Below are 19900 nucleotides of genomic sequence, written 5' to 3'. Positions count from 1 at the left end.
TGATATAACTATTTTAATATAGAATTATAATTATCAATTGTCGATATATTTTATTAACGTATATTTATATATTATCAGTATTTTATTAATATATAAAGTTTTTAAATATATCAATAATTACGGACAATATTATCAATAATATTATCAAGATCATTAACAAATAAAAATAATTAAAGTTCATATTTTTCTTATTCAAACTTATCATTAAAACACTTGAAAATTTTATCTATAATAAGTTTAATAAAAATTTTAATAGATTTTATTAAAAATTTATATTGTAATTTATTTCAGATATTTCTATTCGTGTTATTGATATCTTAATAATATTTTTGAGCATATCAAAAATTTAATAAAATATCATTAATCCATAGATAATCAATATTTTTAATAATAATTTTATTAATAACAATAAGAAAAAATAGAAAATTCGATTTTTATCTTTTTATTTTTATTTTTTAACAATATTTTAACGATATTATCTATATCATGTTCATGTAATATTATATTAATCGATATCTATATATCGATATTGATAGTCACAATTTATTCTGATATAATCAGATTCCATTTTCTATTTATAAAATACAATAAATGTATTTAATTCTTTAATAACAATTAAATTTTACAATGAAATTTAAAATATAGCATAACTAAAAGAAATAGCAACAGAATAAAAGTTATTGAAAAAGCAATAAAGGAAACCATGCAGGCCTGGTCACCAAATGTGTTCCCGAATTATAAAATATAAGGATATTCTTGACATTCATGAAGAATTACGACACGAGTGTGATGGTAATTTTATAACTGCACAGTTTATAATACCTACCACTAAAATTTTATACAATTTATCCAAGTATCGAGATAGATGTTGCTATAGCGTCATTAATTACTCGATTTATAATTGTATATGTAGAAAATAATTGTATTAAAAATATCTAGATAAACATGTGATTTATTTGATATACGTAGCAACATCAAATAATTTCAATGGTTTTTTAATATATTGGTTATAGTATAAGTTCTAAATAACTTTTTATTTATAATAAATATATTATATAATAAATCACATATAATTCACAGATGACGAATTTAGTTTTTAAGTTACTAAAATCTCTCGGTACTATTACATTGAATTCTGCGCATGCGCTGTTTTCAATAGCATATGTAATAGGATACGACTGCCGCTTCTCGACTGTTTGTACAAGCACGATATAACAAGTGAATAAATACCATCACACATAGCCATCCATAACGAGCTTGGACATTCCGCAGAATGCGAAAATAAAACATAAAACAATCCTGGAGACCGAACGAATTTTGTTTTCCTGTTATACGTACATTCTATGCTCTGCATATAATCTATATATTTCTACTCTATATAGTAGTCTATATATTTTTTAAAATTTTATCCTAAAAGAAAATTAACAAATATAAGCATAGAATAAATATAATTACAATGATTATTAATTCAATTTAAACAAAAATAATTTATTAAAATAATAAATATTTCTAGCACTAGTCACTTGAATTGATATTATTTAATTTAAGTTTATTTTAAATTTAATTAAAAAATGTTGAAATAAATATATACATTGTCCGTAATTATTTAGAAAAGAAATTTTCTCATCGACTTTAATGATTTTTGGATACATTGTAGAAGACAAGAACAATTTATATATTATATATAATATATAATTGCTGCTTAGCTTTAGTTTTCAAGATATTTATAAAAAAAAAATTATCATTATTATATAAAATTCTATACATGGCAGTATGTGTATAAACATGCAAACTTATCTATATAATGTATTAATATATATTATAATGTATAATGTATTATCTATGTAAACATATTACAGCGGTGACATTCTAAACGGATATAACGGATAAATTCACATTTTTAAAATTTATTTATATGTAGAAAGTTTGAATATTTCACAATCTTTTGGATTTTTCGTAAAATGCGAAAATGAATAAGAATTCTGAAATTATGATTTTGTAGTAAAGATATTGAATATGGGTGATAATTTATTCTAATTTCAATCATTGTAATTTTAATCGTCCAATAATAAATAATCTATGGATTAATCGAATCTTACTATGAATAAATAGAATGAGCATAAAAGTTCGAATTTTCAAGTAAAAAATCTAGAAATGAACTTTTTTATTTTATATAAAGTATAACTTTGCTTTGTTTTTAAAAAGTTTATTATTATTGTTATTTTTTTATATCAAGAAATATTTGATAAAATAAACAATTTGCCTGATAAAAAAATCTACAATAGAACAAAAAATTCTAATATCTTTCTATTGTTTTTCGTATAATATTTATAAAACATATTATAATAATTTTTAATATAAAATTAAATAAATAAAAAACTTTTTTGAAATTAACAAATATTTTGTTTTGATACAAAACAATATGGAAAAGGTAAAAATCTTTTTTTAACAAAAACAAAAATATTATTTTAAGCATATTATTTTGATATAAATGTAATATAATAAAAAATATAATTTCAATTTGAATTTTTATTCGAATTTTTTATTAAATGAATATTAAATTATTCATAATAAATAATTATGATAATTATAATAATCATAATAAAAATAAATAATTTTCTACTTTTAATTAATGAGTTAATAAATCATACATAATTTTATCGATATGTAAATTAAAAAAATATTATTTGAAAATAAACAAAATTATTTACATGTTATTAAAATGTGCAATTTTAACTTTTAACTGATACATATCGATAAATTTTTAAATAAAAAAAAATATTTTTTTTTATTTTCCCGTAGGAATAAATATAAAAATACATAGATATAATAAATATCCGAAATCGATAATAATGATTTTATAATAATGATTAATTCCCCGAACATCTCTCACGATCTAAAAAGAATAATGCAATATTTAATTGACTAATGAAAATTTTGAATTCAAAACTTTCTATCCGCCAGACTTTTAAACTTATTTTATCCTACTAAAGTGCAAAAATAGCCAAAATTTTAACATTAAAAATAAAGTTATTTCAATAGGTCATTTATATACAATAAATTATTTACATTTTATTATTTAAAATTAAATAAAATGTAGTTAATTGTAGTACTGAACAATTGATAAATAATTATATAAAGTCAATTACAATTCAGCCAATTATGATACAAATAAATATTATTCGTTTAAAAGTTATTAATTTTATTCGAAATTTAATTGGTTAATTTTTCAATCCATTAATAACATAATTGATTTCCATAAAATGCAAAATTGAAATATTTCATTATAATTTATAAAAAATCATAATTTATAAAAAATTAATTGTTTCATTTATTATACGCATATCATTATTTATTTAACGAAAGATAAATGACAATGAATAAACATTTTGCACATATTTCCACAAATATATATATATATATATATATATGTATATAAGTAAAATTTTATGTAATATTAATTATCTTTTTTTACAAATATCAAAAAATAAACCCGATAGTTGTTTGAAATCTTATATTTCAAAATCAAAATTGATAAAGAAACTTTTTTTTTAAATAATTATCACATTATCTGATAAGTGTATACATTTATTATAAATATTATTAAAAATATTTTTATATTGAATTGATATTTTTATTAAAATCTTAGATAAATATACACTTATTGATATAGTGTATTAAGTATAAATATAATATTAATTAGTAAGATTGATATTATATGTATATATTATATTATATGTTTCAATTGATAAATATCGCACAGAAATTGTTAAAATTATCAAAAAAATATTTTAATAAAAAATGTTTGATTCAAAAAAGAATATTATATTAGTGAAAAAATTTGTTGTAGTTCATATAGAATGAATAGAAATTTCAATTTCATTTTTTTAAATGAACCATATAATTTTGAATGCATTGTTTGATTTATTTAATTCTATAGAAAAAAAAAAGATTGGATAAAAAATAGGTATGCATCTTGATCAAATGAACTAAAAAGAAGTCCTGAATATAAAATTTTAATTTCGGGATTTTTTTAGTTAAATATTAATATAAAAAAACTTTTGGTACAATATATTAAATACATATACTCTGCCATCTTATAACAATATACAGTACAATGGGATTTTTTATCTATTGTTATATATCTATAGATTATATATCATCTGTTGCAATAATATAAACAATATATTACGAATAGATCAATTAAAAATATATTTCCGTATGGATTTAAGGTATTTCAAATTCAATACTGCATAGATATTCTTCAAATCCGCGAAATGTAAAAATAAAATATAAAAACAAATCAAAATTGTAATGATCAAAATTATAATGAATATCATTCTTGAAATTTATCATCGTTTATTATCATATTAATCATTATTAATTATCATAACTCATAAAAAAATAGCTTTTTGAGTGGTTTTGTTTTACCCGTTATACATTTTAGACACTCATTGCAGTATATTTGCAGAAATAGATAAACGGTCGCACCATATTGACATATATATTACCAAGAATGTGCATGATAAAATTCAATATGTTATATCAAACATTTTTTATTAATATATCGGAAACGAATAAATAAAGCTAAAATTTTATGTTTAGGTAACCTCTTTCTTCAAAATTTCAATTGCATTTTAAGCTTGATCAAAGTACATACCTCACTATATTCAAAAAATTATCTATTTATATTGAAAAATTCCAGATTTAAAAAATATTTTAATTTGAAATTTATAAAATTCATCATATAAAAGAAAAAGAGCATGAATTTATAATTTGATGTCCAACTTTTTTTGAGAATATATAAATATATATAAACTTTTTACAATTTTATATATCTTATATCTAATAATGTTTTTAGCGATATCTCTGATATAAATGAGATTCCTGTTGTGATTTATCTTTTAGATATATCTTTTATTTTATAGAAAAAGGAACAAAAATCTATTAAACGATTACAGAAATATATATACAAGGTATCTAAAAATATTGGAATATTCGTAAATTGGAGATTTCTGAGATAATTTCAAACAATTTTTCTTTGCAAAAATTTTAAGACTTTTTTAACGAGCTATTAAGAAAAACTAGCCAATTACGAAGCGCAAAACCGGGATAGTAACGTTGGTATCAACGAACACAAACAAATCCAAGCAAGATATATCGAAGAAAATGTAATTAAATATAGCTTTTTATTTCGTAATATAATTCAATATAATTTTTTATTCGATAAAAAAATATTTATATTATATTCATATATTATATCTCATATTCAACATACTTTCTTAGACTTGTTCGTGCTCGAACAACGGCACGTAGCCAACGCTAATATGAGAATATCTAAAAGTGATTTTGAAATTTATTTTAGCATTTATTTATTATAAAAAAATCCTAAAATAGAAAGAAAAGATATTAACGTACAGCAATTTTATAAGTTATGAATGATATCTACTTACAGAAGATTTATTTACTAGTTTAATGTATGTTTTATTTACAAATTTCTTCATCATTAATCTGCAAATATTTTCTTTTCTTTTTTATATTTTATCTTTATTACAGATTATCTGTAGATAATGATATGCAGATTGTTTGTGAATATCAATGGATAATTATCTTTCTGGACAAGACTTTAAACTAATGATTTTTCAATATAAGTAAGTTAATATTTTTTTTATAGAAAATATCCAGATAACGTTAATTCAAAATGATATTCTATTTAAAAAATTGAAACTGATTTTAAAATCTTTTCCACTATTCGATTTTCAAAAATTGTTTCCACTATATGATCCTTTAAATCAAATAATGCATGCGTACAATATACAAGTTTGATCTAGCACATTTTTTTTCTATCACCAATAATAGCCGAGATATTCAAGTGACCTGTTTTACATGCACTCTATATATATATATGAATACAAAGAAAATCTTAAAAAAGATCCTTTCTCATAAGAAAAATCTATAAGAAAATAGATTTCCGACAAACTCATTTTCACCCGTTATACATGCTTATTTATATATTAACTATGATTATTCTTAAATGATGGTCACATATTGATACATATATGTTTATGGATTTACATATATAGGCAGAATTCAGTATAATAATACCGAAAGTTTTTTGCACATAACTCAAAGGCCATCTATGAATTACGTGTAAAAAAAAAAGTTCTATAGAAATCCAAAAAATAAACTTTATATATAGTGGCGAATCAACACGATATTTGGAGGAAAGAGAAGAAAGGGGAGAATTCTATTATAAAATTTTAGTTTCTGAAATTTATTAGTGTTATAATAAAATAATTAATGATGATATTGATGAATTATGATAATTAATAATGATATTAATGAAAAATTTTCAATATTACACATTGAAAATTGTATATACAGACGTTATTAAGACATTGAATGCTATCTATCCACATGTTACTAATACAATTGTGTTTGTAATAATAGTCGTCATCATCAAGTGTCGAATTAAGTGGAGTAATTACGTTACATCTTAAGCTATTACGTTATCGACTACTCGACTTTATCTGACACTTGACAATGATGATTTCTACAGTTGTGACATTTATTGATAGATAATTCGATATATTAATAATATCTGTTGACAGATAATTCAATATATTAGTAATATTTATATATAGTCTCCAATATATAATTCAATATATAAATTTTTTTTTCTTTAATATCTTTTATTATATAATTTTAAATATAAATTTCGGAAATAAAAATTTTATATTTAAAGTTTCTGTTCTTCAAATTTTCTGTCAATTATTGGAGCATTAATCAATTTTTGGAACTTACAATTGTATTATGCAATATTTTATACTTTTCAATAAAAATTACATCAAATATGAAATATATAATATATTTGTTTTTTTTATTTCTATATTTAAAGAAGACATCGTCATTCTTTTATGGATATAAACTAATTCAAAATAAAATAAAATAAAATAAAAACAAAATATACAATTATAAATAAATAAATAATTATAAAATAATTCAAAACTAATATGTTTTATATCAATTTAGAATTATGATATGAATTATGATATAGAATTGATTAAATTGACTAATTAATTTTATTAAATGTATAAACTTGATGTTTCTTTGTTTTAATGGACTAATTATTGTAATTAATAATTATTTGACTAGATTGACTAAGTTTACTAGATACTTTACTAGATATTAGTTACTCAAGTTTTGTATTCGATATTCTTATAAATTTTTTTTTTCTTTTGAGAAGTGTATGTATATATGAAGATATATGCAATAAAACAGAATTGTTTAATTCTGTATTGTATTGTTCCATGTATTTTATGTATTCTATTTTTCTAATGCTTTTGAATTTTCACTTTTTTTTTTGTTCAGCTTTCGTTTCTTTATATTCTTTCTTTTTGATGTAATTTGTATGTTAGAAAACTATTCTTCTTTTATTGTTAAAATTCTTCTCAGGATTCTTTACCTCTTAATAAGCTTGTTTCTTGTAGATGTGAAAATTTTTCTAACTTTCAATTTCAGTATGCTGAAACATATCTTTAAAAAGTAACAATGAAGTAAGCTTTTGATGTGATACTATTATTTCTATTTGTGAAGTAATGTTATCCACAAAAATAGTGGATAAAAAAGAAAACATTCACATGATACTTATTTAATAACTAGAAGTTATTCTGAAGAAAATTATTATTCATTAAGTAGAACATAAATGCCAAAGTATATATATATCAATAGATAATTAATTAGATAATAGATATTTGATCAGTTTTAAAAATTACGTTATTTGTAAAAATAGAAAAAATGAATTCTTTGTAATAGATATTTCATTCTTTTATGAATTTTAAAATGAGAACTTGGAAAAATATTATACTTGACATTGGCCAAATCCTAATATTTGCATGTTTGCTTTGACTATTAATTTCGATAAAATTTAATTCTTATTTTTTGATAAAAATCCTTCAATTTAAAATTTTTATTAATTATCGCAGATATAATTATGTATTTAAAAAATAATTTTTTAACTCAATAATAATTTAACAAATAATTTTAATTTCAATCCCCTTTGTATGATTAATAAAAAAAATTGTTATAATTATCATTATTTATATAATTTATATATGTAATTTTAAAACAAAAATCACAAATAATAATCTTTTTTATATTTTAAAAAAATGTAAAAATCTGAATTTAAAATAAAGAAATAATCATAACTTCTTTTCTTTTACTGTTTTTATTATTTTTAGAATCTAAATAATCAGAAATTGATCACGTAAACAATAATGAAAATTTGTAAAAAAATATTAAAAAACCGATTAAAAATATCAACATTGAATATAAATAGGATATATTGAATATAAATATTTATATTGAATATAAATAATATAAATAGGAAGTAACAATAACATAATTTTTGGATTAAAAAGAAATTAATTCAAAGATACATAAAAAAAAGAGAATGAGAAAGAAAGAACTGTTGCAGATATATAAAAAAAGATTAATGTAACATGTTTAAAAGCAGAATTACTTAAGAATTAATTCAAAATCATGATATATCATGAAAAAAAGAAATGTTCGTAAGTAAAAAAAAAACAATGATGTGAAAGATAAAAAAAGAAACGAATTGCGCCAATAAAAAAAGAAACAATAGTTTTTCAAAAAGAATTTTCTAAAACAATAAAAAACATAGCATTATAAAAAAAATATTAAAAAGAGGATTGTAAAAACTAACTATACAATTTGTTATTTAAGCTATTACGAATATTTTGAGAAACAATAGAATTGGACCGAATCTCTTAAATTGTCCAAATAAAAAAAAAATTTAAAAACTTAAAAGAATTATTTAAATTGACCGAAAGGTCCCAAAGATCTACTTTTCTGTTAAAAAATTAGTTAAAGAAATGGAAATCTTCCAGTTCCACTTGTATCATATTGATTGACCTCGATATTTGAAAAATCCATTTAACCAAGTGTAGTTTATTCTTTTTTTATTTCTTCTTTTTTTATTTATTTATTTTTTATTTTGATGGATTCGAAATTTCCATTGAAAATCTAGTTCCAACATAAGGAGATCAAGCAAGTTCTTGAAAAACTTTCAAAGGATATATTCCTGGAAATATTAAACTGGAAAAACTTTGAGATTCAATACTTCATGACCTCTGGAAATTTTTGTGAATACACAATATGCTACAATAATGTAAGCCTCTAAGAGTTTTGTAAGCTTCATACTTTCATTTGTTCACAAAGAACTTTGAAAGACAGATATTTATGATTTCTTATTCTTCTATCAAAAAATTTTAATAGCGATGTAAGTATTAAATAATAATAATATATATATAACTTAAGTATCTATTATATATATTTTTTTATTTATTTATTTAATTCTCGTTTTTTTTTATCTTGAATGATATTCTATTATTATTTATTTAATAATACAACATAAAATTAAAATTTCATACATCATGCAAAATTAAAAATTCTATTTATTGTATATAAGTATATAAAAAATTTATATACTTATTATAATTTAATAATAATAATAGTTTTTTAATAAAAAATAATACAATAACAATAGAATACATACAAGTACAATATAGCATATTCTCTATAACTCAATTTAAATGCTATTATTTATTATTATAATGGTACCATTTAATAGCATGAATGTGTTCTTTCGCAAAGTGAAAATAGAACATGTTAGCTGATTAATGTAAATATACATTACTAATTAATAAATTCTATGCAATCTATTTCGTTGATCCAATATTATATTACTACTCTTTCCATTGATTCTATCGATTGATATCTCTCGAATAATTAGATATCGAATAAATTTTTTATGTGAAAAAAAAATTATGTACAATCTTGAAATTAACTACTTCATTCTAAATTAAATGATCATTCTGCAACATTTTTTTTTCAAATTTATAAATAGTTAAATTATTATAGAATATTTTCAATTTTGAGTGTCAAATTATTTAGTATTAAATTTAATATTCTAGTGACATAAATTGTTCTAAATTATAGAAAAATTTATTTAAAAATTATTCAATTATATTCAATAAATTTTCAGCATAAATAATTGCAACACATTTCAATGAATTTTTAAAATAATTATGTAATGTATGTTATGTAATATAATATAACAAAGAATTTAAAAACTTTAGATATTATTATATAAAATTTATTCAAATTAAAAATTATTTAATTATTTTTTTAAAAATAATAATAAATTTTTTTAAAAATATAAATAATTTCTATATAGTTTCAATACAGTATGTATTTAAAATATATTTCCTATAGTTTAAATGAGTAACAATACAATAATAATATAATAATTTTTAAAATTAATACAATATTTTTTAAAAATATTAATTTTAGAATATATCATTTAAAAAAAACCAATTTCAATTCAAATTTAAAAACTTTGTCCAATAGAAAATTTTGGTTTTCCATAGAAACAACATCGTTCGAAAATTATTTACCCATAAAACATATTGCCCATATGCCCATAGGGGATTTAAATGGCCAATCCATCTATTTTGCTAGTAGGGGAATTTTAAAGTAGCTTGAATATGCAAATGACAGGATAAAGTATGATCAAATGAATAATATATCTTCTTGTTTATATAACATGTTGCAGAAATTTAATCACACAATGATCTATCCAATAATAAATAATAATAAAATAATAATAAGTTATTATTATATATATAATTTATGACCAATATAAGATCAACAAAAAATAAAATTAATTCTTATAAATTTATAAGTATATCTATAGAGTTTTATATATATATAGAATCTTAAAAATCAGTTATGTGAAATTTACAAATTTATTAATTCATTAGGAAACTCTAATTGTGTATAGCGAGTAATTAGAAAATTAGATATTTGATACTTGACAGAGGAGATTATCTTTACATATCTATGAATAATGTTTTTTATATAACTTTATGGAAATATTCTTGCATATTTCCAAAAAAAATATATCATATTATTTTAAAATAATAGATCTAATTTATTACAGAAATTAAATTATGCTTGATTTAAAATAAATTTCCATAATTTAAAAAAATTACTTTCAAAATATTTTAAATACTTAAATTTTCACATTTCATAAAATCATAAAATCTGTAATAAATAAAGAAAGAAACAATGAAAAATAAATTATTAAGCAAATTCTTGGAATTTTCTTTCATAATTACAATTAATGTACGAGATATCTTTGTCTTAATTCAAATAAAAATTAATTTTTTTTATTTTCAAAAAAAAGAATATAAATAGTAGAATATTTTAAGTATTAAAAAGTAAATAGGTTAAAAAATATTCGATTATAAAATCGTATAACTAAAAATAAACCGAATCATCTCGCTCGAAAATACGAAAGGATTAACACATAAAAAATTTGCTCGTTCATCTCTTAATAGAGAGCACTGTTTGCGAATATCGATCCGTTAACTGGACTGGCAGCTAATCACATCCTTCTCCATTAAATTGGAAAAAGCTTTTTACTCTACCTTCCACCCGACATCCATCTTATTTTCCCCTTCGACGTTTAGTTTAACGCCAGACGGTGTTCGTGCCTTGCGAGAAAGTCATTGGAACACGTCACAAATCACATTTGCAAATACTATTTCGTATTCATGCTTAGAAATTTGATTCTATTTTTCTCGCGCTAGACTTTATCGAGAAAAAGAAATAGAAAAAACAATTCACTTCGAGAAATTTCTTCTTCTTGATCAAACAATAAAATGGATTTTCATATGTAAACATCCATTTCTTGTCGATATTTTTCCTTCCATTTGATCAAAGACTCTTTAACATTTTTGCTTTCGGAGTAAATAATTTTAGCTTTATGAAAATAATGTGAGGACATTGATGGAGATTCATAAAGCTTAATAAAACATCAAACATGAAACTACGAGAGGCTGAAAATTATTCATAATATCAAAAACATTAAATTAAATATTTTGTTAAAAATGTATAAGTAGATTTCACTTTGCACTTTCCCTTTGATGAATAATTATGATAAAATTTCGATAAGTGCAGTTTCAATAATAAAAAAAAAAGATATAAATATTTTATTTGAATAAAATAATGAATGGCTATATTATATTTGAGCTGATTTCAAAATAATATGAAAGAAATAAATGATAAATGAAATAAATAATAATGCCCATAAATTAACAAAGCTTTTATCAATGATTAACTTTTAATTAAATATATTAAAAATCAGTGTCAGTTATATATAAATTTATGGGCAGAAAGACAATTAAGTTGAATCATAAATATCATGAAATTATAAATCTCTTTATAAAACAAGTTAAATTAAATATTAAATTAAAAAAATAATGATTAGAAATTTTGCATTTCGTATTTTAACAATTGAAATAAATGTCTCTTGCTCAAAAAATTTAACATTAATAAAAAAAAATAATGTTTCAAATGTTAACATATTAATATTCATTATAAATATTGTTAATAAAAATGTCTTAGTTTTGATTAAAGTTAAAATTATTTCAATTATTAGCAGAAATTTTTCCGTTTCATATTAATTTAATGCGGCTTTAAACTTTTAAATTTTTCTTGTTAGTTACTAAGCAAAATAAAAATGAGCATTTAAATTTTTATAATGAGCAATTAAAAAAATAATTTAGATTTTAAAATTAAGTACTTCATTAATTTTATAAATCTTAATACATTTTCAAGCAACTATCGAAATTTTGGATAAAAAATTCTAAAAAAAGAAGCAATTTAATTTATTTTTTACCTATATACTATTTATTATATTTCTATCAAAAATATATTCTATCAAAAAAAATTTTTTTTTTTACATTCAAAACTTTCATTCATTGCTATATTAATTGAGAAACAATTCATAATCGAGAATTTTCATAATTAATTCAATTTATCGAACAATGGATGCATTGAATAATTTAAGATGTTATCTTTAAAAAACAGAAACGAAGTCTAACTATCTTGGAAGAATCGATAGAACCAGTCCATCTTTGTGCTAAATAAATTAAACGTTATTTAAATAATTTGCTTTGGTAGATTTCGTGTTAAGAAACGCTTATGAAATAATATATAACTGTCTGGAAGCCACGAACCTTTTAATCAGCATTATCGCTTGTTCTCTGGCAAATTAGTCTTTTTTTGAACTCAAACTAAACGGATCGTTGAACCTAGATCATTAGCCTTCAGATTATTTATTCCATCGTGCATGTGAGAAACATTTCAGTTGGGCCGTTTCATTGTTTTGGCTGACGACCAAAATTTGAACTCCATCTGTGCATGTATAAGAACATTAACTTGTAGAGTTAAATATATTCATGAAAAGAAGAATTTATTTTAAAGGCAAAAACAAATACAAAAATTGGTATATAAAAATGATAATAAATAATTATTAATAAATAAAGTTATAAGAAATTTAAGTTCACCTTAGATCAAGCAAAACAAGAATAGAGAACATGTAGATGGCGCAGTATAACAGAAACAGAATGTGCTCATTCTATTTCTGTCTCGCTTTATTTAATGTAAACTTATTTAATTTTATTTAATTTAGTTAACTTATTATAATAATTTTTTAATAATTAATTTAATAAATAAGCTAATATTTTAATATCAACATTTATATTTTTGGCTTTTAAAATCGCTTCAAAGATATCTAACATAATATATCGATATATAATCAACAATAATGAGTTCTATATGGATCTGATGATCCTAAAAAATCATAACTAAAATCTTTGATGATAGTTCATTAAAACCTGTACTCTATATATGAATTTTTTATATTAAATTATTAAAATATTCTTTTAATTATTGTAGAATTTAATAAAAAATAATATTTATTAATTTGTAAAATCTAAATATTTTGTTACTTTTTATTAAAATATATATACATATATATATATATATATATAATGTACATATAATATATAATGTTGATTTAAATAGTGTTATTTCAATAAATAAATAAATAAGTAAATATGTATATATATTTTAATAAAAAGTAACAAAATATTTAGATTTTACAAATTAATAAATATTATTTTATATATATATTATATATTATATATATATTATATATATAATATATTATATTATATTATATATATATATTATATATATATATATATATATATATATATTTATATGGATATATAATATATCCATCTTAATTTATGTGATAAATCCCTCTATTACATTTTTTTATAAACGATTTTAATTTATATGGTTTCCTTATTTTCCTCTTCCGTTATTAATGGTTAATCTTTGAGAAAAAAAAGAAATAATAGAGAAAGAATAAAAATTTAACTCAATAATACCAAGAACTAATATTAACATAATTATCATTAGAACATTTAAAAATTGATTACCACGCTGTGGTTAGTAACTGTTGAAACTAATAAACTGTACCGGTTAAAACTGTAACACGTCACAAATTGCGTCGTAATTTATTTCCGTATTACATCCGTATTTAACAAAAAATTTTTTAATTTTTAATCAATTGTTTATGAAAATATATGAAATAAATATATCGTTAACATTTTTTAATAATCTTTTTTTTCTTTTTATCTTTTTTTCCGCATAAAAACTGCGTAAATATATTTATACAAAATATATATAAATAATATAATAATGTATAAAATACATATAAATAAATAATATATTTATAAAAAATTTATAAAAAATAATTTTTTAATAAAAAATATTGGAAATTATAAATTAAAAATTATATTATATGGAAATGGTTGAATAATATAATTTAAAATAATATTTCAATATTCAATATGTTTATTAAAATGAAAAGAAAGTTAAAAATAAATATAAAATATAATTTTCATAAATAAAATTCAAAATTAATTGTTAGAATTCGATAAAACTATATATAAATTGGAAAATAAAAATTCATCTGCCTGTTTTCGATCAATCAGTTCGGCAATTGCCTATTTGACTCAATCTTCTATATATTCGTTGTACGTATATATTCTATATGTACATTCCTATTTAAAAGTTCAGAACATTCTTCATCGTATGAATAAAATATTTATCTATATAAGAAAAATTATTTATTAATAATAATTTTATTTATTATTAATAATAATTTCAAGAATAATATTATAAGTAAGTAAACAAAATAATTAATTAAACAACTTAATAATAATTAAAGAAACAATTAAATAATTTAATAAAAAGTTAAAAAATTAAATTACATATAATTTTAATTAGAAACTTAAAAAAAGAAATTAATTTAAGGAAACATAAAGAAATAAAACATTTATTTATTTTAAAATTTTTATATGCTTCAAACTTTTGAACAAATCTGTACAAAGTCTCTTTTATCTGTTTGATGACATTTAAAAATGGAATTTTCGCTGACAGATTTCCGTTGATATTCAAACTTGAAATTGATATTCAACTGATATTCAAACAGTGAATATCGAACTTCGAAAATCACAAACTTTCCAATCATGTTCATCGTTGGATAGTATTACTACCATAAGATTGTGCCGAACAACACACTTTGCGATGCGATAATATCTTCAATCAATTTCGAATACAAACGAGAATATCAGTTGGGAAGATTCGTGAATGATCCTTTTAAGCCATTGAATAATTCTAATTTTTATCTCTGAACTTTACACAATAATCAAATTTGATGAATGGTTTCTTGAAAATGTATATAAAAATGTATATAAAAAATAGCCTTGATGAGAATAAAAAAAGAACTGTACTCGAAAAAAAAAGAAAAATCTCGATCGAACTGTTTAAAATTTTACACCGGCCAATAGAATGAACGAAGAAAACACTGAAGTAAAAATAACTTTGAAAAACACCGCAGTGAAATCGATTGAACGAGATGAATAAATGTTGAGCTAAAATTACAAGGAAAGTTTAAGCGGAGAATAAAAAGAAAAAACGAAACTATTGTCGAAGAAAGATTAGATACGGCTGTTTAAGTAAGAGGACACGTTTGTCGCTGAACAAATATAGGTCTAGCTTTTTAAGTCTCTCTGAGGATGTTGAGATTAATTTAATACGCAGTTGGAAAATGACGTTTATGCAAGATTATGAGATAAAATTCTTTAAATAAAATTGTTCCGTCCTAAAATAATTATATTTTGCAGTTAAAAGATGGTATATTTTTAAACCATGTGATTTCAATGAGAAATTTTCATATAGAAAATATATAAACATATATAGATCTATAATTCATAGTACAAATTAAGTAGAAATTAAAAAAATTCTGTCTTTTAACATTCAGAATAAAACGAAAATATAAAATTTTTTCATTTTCGAGAAAATCAAGTTTGAAAATTTGATGAATGATTTAAATATAATTGAAATTAGCTAATTCTTAATTAAACATAAATGAATCAATAGATAATTCTCTAAATATAAAAATAAACATAAAATAAAATTGAATCTTTATTTTTAAAAAAATCGAATATATAGTTAAATTGAATATATAGTTAAGGAATCGTATAATCGATAAATTTTCAAATTTAATTTTCTTTAAGACTAATATTTAATATTAATAAATAAAAGAAATTTTTTATTTATTTTCACATAATGTAGAATAAGCTGCTTCTATAAGCAGTTCATTTATATACTATATTTTATATATATATATATATATATATATATATATATATATGTATATATTTGTATTTGAAAATTTTTAAAATTTAATTACTTGAAAATGAAATTTCTCATGCAATTTTTTTATTTTTGATTTTTATCATTTTGTATATTTTTAGATAATTGATAAAATTATCTAAAGATAATTTGATAAAATTATTATATTTTTTTTTTAATAGTATAAATTTTAATAATAGTTAAAATTTTTTTAATTTATAATGTTTTCAAAGATATTAGTTTTACCTAGATATTATTTAGATTATTAGGATCTATCTTTATAATTAGATTGTTTTTATTATTTTAATTTCACATGTTTCATTTTTGATCATAATAAAACAGAAATAAAAGATCATATATAATTATAAATGAAATTTTAAATTAATTTGAAATTAAAATTTTTCTTTATTAATAATAGAAAAATAATTTTAAAAAATGTATTATAAATGATGCAAATATTAATTATGATCGAATTATACATTATAATTATATTAATTTTTAATTTCAAAAAAAATTTGATAACTATACAAAAATAGGACAATTTTCGTTGAATATAATAAACATTTATAAATCCATAGAAATAGAATTTAGCTTTATTTTTTCCTTTATTCATAAGCATATTAAAATTGAAAAAATTGATTATTGTCATACTATAATAATGGAAAAATTCTATGAAAGATTAATGAGAATCATAAATCATTCGTTATAAATATTCTAGAGTTTCATAAATATTTCTAGAGTTTGACGAGTTTCACGAATCTTATTCTAGATATCCTTTGATCTTTATTATTCAAGAATTTTTAATCATTTTCTTATCTATTTTTAATCATTTTATATTTTTTTTTTATTTTATTTTTTCTTAGCTATTTTTTGTTGGAATTTTTTAATATCTTATTTTTTTTTATAGAATTTCATAGAAAATTTTATTAATCGATAAAAAATTCCAATACTATTCCAATATTCAATATTAATGTCCAACTGTGAAATTTTTAAAAAAATATTTAACTTACATATATATTTTTTATCGATAACCATCTATATTTAAAAGATAAAAACTTCAAACATTAAAATAAAATAAATATTTTTCTCAATGTTACGGATATTATTTGATCTGTTATTGGAATTATTGTTTTAAAATATTCATTTGCTTAAATAGATCGTCTTTATGCGATTTATATTTTTTATTGTTTGTTATATTATTAAATTTTTCTCTATCGCTTTTCTATCATGCGACATGATATAAAACGTCACAAAGATATTTCTTTCTGCTTTTTTTTCAAATTTAAAGATCGTTTTAGTTCTAAATAAACATTCATCTTCATGAAAAATAATATCAAACTTCATGAAAAAAATAATAAAAACCTCGCTTGCAGCAACTATAAAACCTAAAGATATAAAGTCTTTAAGAAATATTTTACGCTTTATAATAATAATAAGTAAAAAGAAAGAGAAAAAAGAGATTCTTGAATGTCTGAAATATTATCAAAGTGTTCAAATAGTTCATCGTAAGATAGCAAATTTTAATTGAATTTTCACGCGAATTTTCTCAAGTGCAAAAATTTTAACAGAGATTTATATGAGGTTTAATAACGATATTATATAATAAAACAAAATGGAATTTAATCGTTTTAAGATATCTAAAGAAGATCAAAAGATTTCGCTCAGAAATTCTAGAAGCCTTCAAAGAAGGATCCTCAAGGATATATTTGCTAACTTGGCTAAGATCAAGCCATTTCCGTGCTTCTATACATGTATATTTACTTAATTTTCAGTAACTTTCCTATCTAAAGTGAAATAATGATAGACCAAACAATATATAATTCTATCCGGCCATTAGACAAGTTCATGAATATATTCAGGGAATGGCATTAGAAATTATTCAAGATTAAATGTAATTTTAGTGAACGATAATCGATTGAGAAACGTAGAAATAGATAGAATTCAATGGATGTTTTTTTTTAAGGTAATCGAGTAATAAAAAATAAAAGTTATAAAGTTGAAATGATGCAGATTAAAATTTGCAAAAATATTTAGATCATAAAATTTTCATAGAAAATCAAGATTGATGTATGATAGGGAAACTATATTTTCTATTCGTTGTCATTCTATTTTTTATAAAATTGATAAAAGAGAATTTTATCGATTCAATGTCAGTATAAAATGATTAAGAATTTTTATGCGAATTTATACTTTTATAAATATAAAATAATATCATATTTAAATATTATAAGGATTATAGATACTATTTACTTTGGATATTTTATAAGGATATTTATAAGGATTATAGATACTATTTACTTTGGATATTTTATACATTTTGGCATATTTTATATATTACACATTTAAATATCTATGAATCTATAAATGTATGTAATTTATTTGTAGTATAAATATGAGATGTAAATTAAATATTCTGGAAAATTTAATGAAATAACTTATAAAATAATTCATAGAATAATTCAAATTTTAGTAAAAAATTATATTTAAAATTTTATAATATATAAATAAATTTAGTATGAAAATTATTTTTCAGAGCATGTAATCACAGATAATGAAAATCTATTAAAGACTATATTTAAAGGAATTCAATGTATAATTATATACATATGTATAATTAATTATTAGATTTAATATTAACATTATTTTTTTACATATAAACGATAAAAATCAATAGTGATTTTACTATGAAATAAAAAATTAAAATGTTTCAAGTTTTCACTGGTTTCCAACAAAATTATTATCTTTTTCATTTTAATACTTTTTTTAATTTATTTCACAATTTATAAAAATGAAACATTTAAATATTTAGATTATAAAATATGTCAAAATTCCTAAATTTGTTTAGTGAGCAATTACATTAATAATTTGTGTATATTTGTCTAACTAGTCGCCAATTCCTTGCTATTACTATTACGATATATTTTTGACTTTACATTCTATCTTCTAATACTCGGTATCGAGAAGTTAACTTTATGTCTATCTTAAAATGGATAACGTTAAAGAGATACGTAGTGCAGTAACATTTCTAGCGTACCATCTCGTTGGAAATAACGACACCATTTCTAGAATACCAATTTCTATATATTCAGTGTTTTCAAATGAATGCATAGTCATTTGAAGCAAAATATAAATTCAAACTAAAGTTCAAATGTGAAAAGATATATAATCTGAAAAAATTCGAAAGAAGTTTTCCTTTTTCTTCGAATCTTTTATTTCGAAGCACATTCCATCGACATCGTGACTTACACCTCGAAATAGA

General features: G+C 20.0%; 1 protein-coding gene across 1 annotated transcript in view; it reads left to right on the top strand.

The window, feature by feature from the left end:
- LOC108003768 (uncharacterized) overlaps positions 1-19900 on the top strand; it is a 124506-nt gene that overhangs the window by 27790 nt on the left and 76816 nt on the right. The gene's annotated exons all lie outside the window — the stretch shown is intronic.

The sequence above is a fragment of the Apis cerana genome, linkage group LG10, assembly GCF_029169275.1.
Source record: "Apis cerana isolate GH-2021 linkage group LG10, AcerK_1.0, whole genome shotgun sequence".
Lineage (NCBI taxonomy): Eukaryota > Metazoa > Arthropoda > Insecta > Hymenoptera > Apidae > Apis > Apis cerana.
This window is presented reverse-complemented; position numbering and strand designations above follow the sequence as displayed.